At 54.8% G+C, this 8,090-nt stretch overlaps 1 protein-coding gene across 3 annotated transcripts in view; it reads left to right on the top strand.

The window, feature by feature from the left end:
* Window positions 1–2,262: 2,262 nt before the first annotated feature.
* NDRG1 (N-myc downstream regulated 1) overlaps window positions 2,263–8,090 on the top strand; it is an 87,287-nt gene continuing 81,459 nt past the window's right edge. For all 3 annotated transcript variants that reach the window (XR_004300821.1, XM_032415562.1, XM_032415561.1), the window contains exon 1: window positions 2,263–2,402. The gene's annotated coding sequence lies outside the window, so the exon portion shown is untranslated. The remainder of the gene's footprint in view (window positions 2,403–8,090) is intronic.

The following is an 8,090-nucleotide window of genomic DNA, read 5'->3' as shown; positions in this document are numbered from 1 at the left end:
TTCTCTTGGGTCTCTCTCAACCCTGAGTACCCATGAATTCCAAGCAAGAAGGTTGGGAATAGATGAATCCTATGGTCCTTTTAGTCAAGATAGTCTATGATCAAATCTAAGGTGTTGCTAAATAGAAATTTCCAGAGGCCATGAGTCCAGAAACTCTAATCTCATCCCATGATGGATTTGCAGCACATGCTCATTTACTAAGCAAATCTAATTCTGTTGCTGACCAGTGAGAAAAAGAAATAATTTAAACAGCTCAATTCAATTGCACCCACATTTGGCTCCAAGCACTTTTGCTGCCTCAGCTGGTCTGGGCTGGGGGATGTGGGGGTGTGGTGGGCGGCTCTCCGCTCCCAGGGTCGCTCTGGAGGATGGGCATCTTCCACACGTGCGTGCATCCGGAGTTGTGCCAAAGTCAGTCTTTCCTCTAGTGTGGCCACCTTGGGTACAAGAACATGGTTTCATCTGGTGCTCAGTGGACGAAACAACACGGTACAGCACGAGGGGAAATTGGCTGTTCTGGACCTGTAGGAGAAGGGGTGTGGGATCTAGTGGCACCTTCCTCAACATCTCCAAGTGGATCTGGACTCTGCAACCATCTCCTCTCAGAGTACTCTGGTTTGAGTACTCTGCTGCTCGCTGAACTTCTACTCCTCCGTGGTTACAATTCTTCTTTTTCTCCTCTCCATGCCTCTGGCACCTTCCCTCCCCTGAACTCATTGTCTTCTGGAAAGTCGGGGTTCCCATAGAGCAACTTTTTGTTATGACCGTATTTTTAGTATCTAGGACAGTACCTGGACATGGTAGGTGCTTGATCCAGATATGGAATGAGTGAGCTCAGTGTAGCCTTCTTATTGTGTGGATGGGGAAACAGACTCAGTCTCCCATGCTGTGCTCCTGAGGGGAAGGACTTTGCCTCTTCAGTCCTTTTCCCAGTGGCTGAGCACAGAACCTGGCTCATGGCAGTGGCTCAATAAGTATTGGTGGAATGACAGGATAAGGAAATGTCAGGGCCTATGGAGGCAAATGGGATGCACAGAGAGCCAGGTCCCTTGCCTTGAGCAAAGCATGGGCTGGTGGAGGGAACAGGTTTATCATTAGCCAGAAGAGGGAGGGTGGGGGAAGGGCACTTGAGCCTGCAGATACAAGTCCTGGCAGGGGCCTGGGGACGGTGACAAGGTCTTCCTTTACTTATAAAATGATGTTCCTCCAGTGCAGTGGTTCTCACCTGGCTGCACATTTGAACCACCTAGAGAGCTTTTAAAACACCCCAATTCCTCCTCTGCACTCCCTGAGGTTCTGATAAAACTGGCCTAGGATGGAGACCTGGTATGCACCTTTATTAAAAAAAAAAAAAAAAAAAAAGTTCCTCTGGGAATTCTAATATGCAGTGTGGGTTGAGAACACGGAGGTCATCTTTAAACAAAAACAAGGCAGCAGAGAAGGGCAGCTAAGTGTGGAAAGTGTGCTCTGACAAGTTCTGGGAGGCAGCAGACTAAGGGGTGAGGCTCCTCCCAGCCAGGGCTCTGGGGGAAGGGGAGAAGGCTTCGGGAGGGAGGGAAAGGACTAGGGCTGGTGGGCTTGGAACTGGGGAGGAGAGGGGCGGGCGGATGGGGTGAACAAGATGGACAAGATTCAGTGGGAGCAAGGATTTCAGCGGAGAGATGATGCAACAAGGAAGGGGCAAGGAGTGAGAATCGCTGGGAGCTGCTCCCCGGGAAGCCAAGGACGCAGCCGCGGGAAGGCAGTTAAATGGGGCTCCGGAGCTAAGATCTTGAGACTTGGAGGAAGTAGGGAGTCGCCCACAAGGGATGTCAGGGCGTGGCGTGACGGGACTCAAGAAACTCTGAGACCGAGATGGGTCCCTTCGGTCACACAGTGACACACGGCACATGCACACGCACGAGCACGCACATGCCCACGCGCGAGCACACAGACGCATCCCCAGGGCACACGCGCCCACTGCACACGCGGAGGCCTTGGCCTTCCGGGCGAGGGAGCCGACCGCCCCGCCGAACCGCAGCCGGAGCCCGGAGGCCCTTCCCGGCCGCGCCCCTACCAGGGCTTGCGCAACAGGCGGCGGCTCAGGCGGGCGCCCGGCGCGCTCTGCCCCGGCCCGGCCCGGCCCGGCGCGCTGGCGCGAGCGGGAACCGCGCCCGGGAGGAGGGAGCGGCAAGGGGTGTGTCCCCGCGGTGTGCGGTTCCGGAAGGCCGGGGCGGGGCGAGCGCGGGGCGGGGCCGCGGCGCCTATAAAGTCGCCCGCCGCCCGGGCATAAACAAACCTCGCCGGGCTCCGAGCACAGGCTGCCGAGCGCACGGCCGTCCTCGCTGCTCTCCTCCGCGCCCGCTGGCCGCCGCGCCTCCGGCCAAGCTCCGGCTCCTTTTGCCTTTCTGTCTATACCTTAGGTAAGCCCGAACCCCTCCTCGCGCCGGGCGGGGAGGGCTCGATCGCCCGGGGGTGCTGCTGCGGCTTTGTGGCCCCTAGAGCTGCAAGTGCGTGGCGACCCTGCGGCGCGGGCGCAAGGAGGGGCTTTGGGGGCGCGGCCGCCGCTGGAATGGGGGGTTTTCGGTGAGCGAAGAGGAGGAAAAAAAGACAGGTCCCCGCTCACCTTTCCCCAGCTGGGAAAGTGGGATCTTGGGTTTCGGGGAGGGGTGGAGAGCCGGCCGGGGAACACCTTCGTCGCGCTTCCCAACGGCTCCGCGGAGTCCCAGCTGGCGCCGCAGGCCTGAGAGCGCACTGGAAGTGGGAGCCGGAGGGGGGCCTGGGAGAGTGCGTGTGTGTGTGCGCGCGCGCGTGTGTGTGTGTGTCGGGGTGGGGTGTATCCTCGGAGTGGGGTGTCTGGGTTAGGAGGGTTTGAGCGTGCGTGTGTAGAAAGGAGGTGCGTAGGGGAGAGCGGCGAGCTGAGGCTGGAGAAAGGGGCGTGGGTGTGTCTGGTTTCCAGACTGAGCCCTGAACCGATGTGCATCTGAGGGGCGGGGGCCGATTCCGCCTCGAAGCCAGGGTGGGGTGTGTGTGTGTGTGTGTGTGCGTGCGCGCGCGCGTGTGTGCTGCAGGGGGAGGGTCCGAGTGTGTCACAGTGCGTGCCAAATGCGCGGGAGCCACTGTCGGCCAGCGCCGCTGGGCAGGGTGCGCCCCCTGAGGTGGCCCGGGGTTGGCACTGTGGCGGCGCCCGAAGAGGTGGCCTGGTCCAGAGGGGTCCTGTGGGCAAGTGACGGGCCAGCGCTGGCCAGGACTGCGAGTGGCGTCATTTTCGCCTCCGCCCACCTCCCCCGCTCGTCTCCCTGCCTCCGGGACCCGCCTCTCCTGCCCTCCTGGGGGAAGAACAGAGGAATTGCTCCGCTGTTCCCGGAGATCTGAGGTCTCTGATTCTGCCTGGGGCGGGGAGGGCAGGGCAGGTGGAGAGTGGTGGGCTGGGGGGAAATGCGCTGTCACCCCCTCTGTCACTTTAGTGGCTGAAGCTGGGATTTAGTGGATCTTTTCCTTCACTGCCCCCCGCCCCCGCCCCCAGCCACTCTCTCCCGTCTGTGGCCTCTGCTGTCAGATGTCCCTGTGGGTCAGGGGCAGCACCCCTCTGTGGCTGGGATGGGGGAGGTGCCTGGCAGCCAGTGGGGGAGAGAAATCTGGTTGGGGAAGGTTCAGGCTCAGGCCTTCTTCACAGATGTCCTGGGCACTTCAGTTCCTTTGCTTCCTTTAAGTTACTGGGAAAAGGTTGAAGATTCAAACGGAGTTCAGCCCCTGGCCACGCAGGAGAGCTTTATTCTCTTCTAATTGTCTCTCATTCTAATGTCCATCAGCCATACTTAATGTTCTCAGCCACCTCAAATGAACCAAGTGTCGAAATGCAAACTGTGCTCTTGCTATGAAAATGCAGTTTGAAGGCAAGCCCACCAGCCCCACCTCCTGCACCGAAAATTGGGAGTCAGTTTACTGACTTTCACAAATGTGAATTGAAATAAGCAAGGCACAGAGAGTGCAAACCCCAGCCCCTGCCTTCAAGGGACTCTCCCATTCAGGGGGAGAAATGCAGGTGAAGGGGTAAGTGCTGGTGTGGCACAGGAGTGGGGGTCCAGGGTACGGGGAGGTAGAGGTCATCCGGAAGTGATGGGTAACTTTCAGAGGGACAGTGCTCTGGTGTAAGCAGTGAAATTAGGGGTGTCCCCTGACCTGTGACCTCTTAGTTTTGTGGGACCTTGTCCCCCACAAGAGGGTGAGAAGGAAGGCTTTGCTTGCCTCACCCCGTAACCTGGTACCTGGCCCAGGGCCTGGCACTTGAGAGGAGTTCAGATACATGCGTTGGATGAATTGAATGGCTCCTTCCCTCTACCTCATTCCCCTGTAATTTCTTGGGTGGAGTCTGGAGCAGGCAGAGTTGACCTTCAGGGTGGTGGTTGTTTGATTTCGCTTTCCAGGGAGACCTTCCAGCACCTGTTGGGGTCTTCCCTCCCCAGAGGGGGATCTCCTGGAGCAATAAGCAAATCCAGGATTAGTAACAGTTGGTCTGATAATTTGGGATGGAATAAAAAACTCACACACGTTCCTGATACAATGTCTTCCCATTTTACAGAGGGAAGCTGAGGCCCAGAGATAGGGTGTGACTTGCCAAGGCTGAACCAGAGCTGGAACTTGGCCCTCCAGACTCCTGTGGTTGGGACTGAAGGTGGTGAAAGGGGTTCTTGGTCTTGATTATTGCCCCTCTGCTATGAGAGGGGCAAACAGACATTGGGTCTTCAGTGAGTTTCTTGGTGAGGAAACTTTCCAGGCAGAATGTGGTGATTATTTATTTATTTAGTGTCAATCAGGTGTTCTTGAGAACTTAGCAGAATCAGTCCAGTGAGCAAGGGCTGCAGCCCTGCTGAGGGGGGTTGACTGGATTCTGGCTGCCCCCTCCAGGTTGGACCTTAGATCTGAACAGAGCTGGGGGCTCCCCACCAGACTCACCGAAATGTCCTGGCCTGAGCTTGTCTTGGTATGGATGGGGAAGAAAGATCGCATTGTGTTTTTTTGGTGGCCTGAAGCTGCTCTTCTTCCTTGGGACCCAACTCCAGAGAATCCCATCCAAGGCGTGACTCAAAGTCCCTGTGCCTCAGAGAGGAAGCCAGGATGATGAGTCAGCATCTAAGACTGTCTGGGAGGAGGCCTGACTCAGGCTGGGAGGGGGCAGGGAGGGGCAGGACACTCTCCCTCCTAGTCAGCTGCTGCATCCCCTCTCCCCCTGTCATCTTGGCCAGAGCTCTGCCTGATCCTTACTGGCTCCATTGAGTAGATGGGAAAAATGAGCCTGAGGGAATTTAAGAGACTTTCTCATGTCCACATGGCTAAAGGTGGGAGAGCCAGACTTTGAACCCAGAGAGGCAGACACCCAAGCCTTTGTTCCTTCTCATGACGGCATGTTGGGGTGACCGGAAAAAGCTAGAATGTAAAGTCCAGAGATGTGATCAGGAGCTCCGTGCCTCAGCTTCCTCTCTGGTAAAAGGGGAATAACAGACACTGTCTCATGGGAACATGTAAATATTAACTGAATTAATAATGGAAAGAGCAGAGAACAGTGCCTGGCACGTGGGAACACCATGTAGGTGTTTGCTGTCAATGAGTCCCACAAATTCAATTTCTTAAGGCATTTCCTTGGCAGTCAGTGTCCAGGACTTTTGTCCTAAGCTTACCCATGCCAGTGAAAGTGCCTGCAGGGGCCGAACTCGTGTTTTGCTTCTTGAAGTTCTTCCAAAAGAACTACACTTATGCAGACTGCATAAAAATGTCATGAGACCCTTGTTTGAAATGCAGATTTACAGGCCCAGTAAGTCTGGGAGGGGCCAGGAATCTGCACCATTTCGAAGCTCCCTAGGCTGGATTAGGGGTAGGGAGTTGAGGACATCTGCTCCGGAATGACTGGGGGGAGGGAAAGGAGAGGAGAGGCCAGAGTATCGGATACTTCTGTGTTACCACACCCTGGTGCTCCATAAGCAGCTCTTACCTGGCTCAGGTGTCTTGTGGTGTCAGCTTGTCACCTCATTCAGTTGAGATAGGAGATATTCTTGTCATTTCTCAGGTCAGCAAACTGAGGCGGGGCAGGTGACTTGCTTGTCTAGAATCAAGTGAGTGGGGTCCTGTTCCAGGTGGGCCACCCTGGACCTTTTCCCTCCAGTTTCAACCTTCAGGGCTCCCCAGACCCTTCTGGACCTGTCTTTGAAGCATGAACTTGGTTTCCTGGATTCATTTCATGCAGCCCTTCCTACCTCCCTGATCGCTGTCTAGTCCCAGGCCTGCCTTTCTACTTGTTCTTTCTCCTTCCATTTGGAGACAAGAGATGGATGGAAGGCTGTGTGTGCTGCTCAGGCAGAGGTGAATTCCCTAATACCCTCTTGGCCTCCTGCTATGCCAGCCCAGGCTTGTTGGAGGTGGATGTCCTGAGAGATGAGATGAGCTCCCCTCAGGGAAATTATGCATAGGCTCTATGTCTACACTTTTCCAGTCCAATGATGTTCCTCTAGCTGAGGTGGTAGGAGATGAGACTCGTTAGCATCTGGGGGCCTTGAATGGCCTGTTGAGGAGTTCATCTTTTATTTTATAGTTTTTCTTCTCTTAAATTCATGGAAACCTCAGTACGAGTGTGAATTTTACAACCGTGGGCAGCTCTGCTCAAAGGGGTAGATGGGGACCAGAGCTCCATCTTGTTCCGCATCTCAATCCCAGCTCTACTCCCTTGGCTTTGAGAAGATTCTATGCAGCTCTCTGGGCACCACCCACATGTGGTTATGAGCTTCAGAGGTATGCAGTTCTGAGGACTCCCAGCTGGGAACCCTGGCCTCCTCTCTCTCTCCTTTCCAAGCACTGAACTGGCCACTTCTCTCCAGAAAGCCCTCCCTGGCTTTCCCCTCCAGGCTGACATGCGGGCATGGGTGCCTTCCTTGGATCATTCTGGGCTGAGTCTCTACTTACCTTTTCCTGTAGACCTGAGGACTTGGCGCTTAGTAGGCACTCGATTAATGTTGGTCAGAAGAAACCCTCCATTTACGAGGGAAATAACTTGGGCCATCTCGTGTAGGAAAGATTGGAAGGCCATCCAGATTGCGGAAACAGCGAGACTGTTTCGGGCAAGGATCCTGTCAGTGTGGCAATCATCCCATCTCTGGGACAAAGGGTTTTAGGAAGAATCTGTTTCCATGTCCTATGCTAACCATGGCTCTGTTTGTGGGCTTTCAACAAATTATTTTACAGACCATCCAGGACAGCTCTCACGCTTGTCCTGCAGATTTGCAGAAAGATCCTTGAAACCCATCAGTGTCCTCCTTCGGACTTCCCATTATTCTGACTGACCCCTCAGACGGTCTTCTCTCTGCCAGACAAATGGATCAGGCTGCCAAGACTCCACTGAGAACCTTCAGGAAGATCCCCAGGTGGTGTTGCAGAGAGGGTGTGGACGGTGATGGATTGGCATCCCTTCTCTCTTCCTGCTCTGTGTCCCGGACCCCCTAGCTAGTTCTGTGCTCTGGTTAACACAGGTGGTCCCATTTCAGCTCTGGCCTTATATCCAGGGAATGAGTGTAGCCGGGGTTTGCCTTCTTTTGGAGGATTTCCTTTTTCATTGTTTTGCCATCAAGCAATTCCTTGAATGCTGCTGAGGTTCAGGCTCCATGCAAAGCAGGAAGGGGGCCCTCCAGGAATTTCTAGTCTGGCTGTCTCCTCTGCATGGTATTTGTACCATTTTATTGACTTTGAGAGCCCTGTTCTTGACTTCCATTCCCCTAAACTGGGGAACTTTCTTGAAGGACCAGTAGGATCTTCCATATTGTCTGATTACATAAGAAAAACATGGAGAGTTAAGACCACCAACCTCTTCACCCTCCCCAGAGCCTTGAGTTTCAAAAGGTCTAGAAAACAGCAAGAGAACCCACGAACTGCCTTGTAGCTTGATACCACAGTCACCTTGGCAAAAGAGAAAACAAAGCATTTATCCACAGTAAGGCCGGGGTATCCAGGGCATACCCCAAGTCTGCTTTCCTTGAGGTTCATGCAGACATGGGGCTGTTCCGGAACCTTCGGGGACTGCAGTATCCGGGGAAGATGCTATGCCAAAACAGCAGCGGCACACATTG

Source organism: Phoca vitulina, unplaced genomic scaffold (genome assembly GCF_004348235.1).
Source record: "Phoca vitulina isolate PV1807 unplaced genomic scaffold, GSC_HSeal_1.0 scaffold18, whole genome shotgun sequence".
Taxonomy (NCBI): domain Eukaryota; kingdom Metazoa; phylum Chordata; class Mammalia; order Carnivora; family Phocidae; genus Phoca; species Phoca vitulina.
The sequence above is the reverse complement of the archived record's forward strand: the minus strand, read 5'-3'. Positions and strand labels throughout refer to the sequence as shown.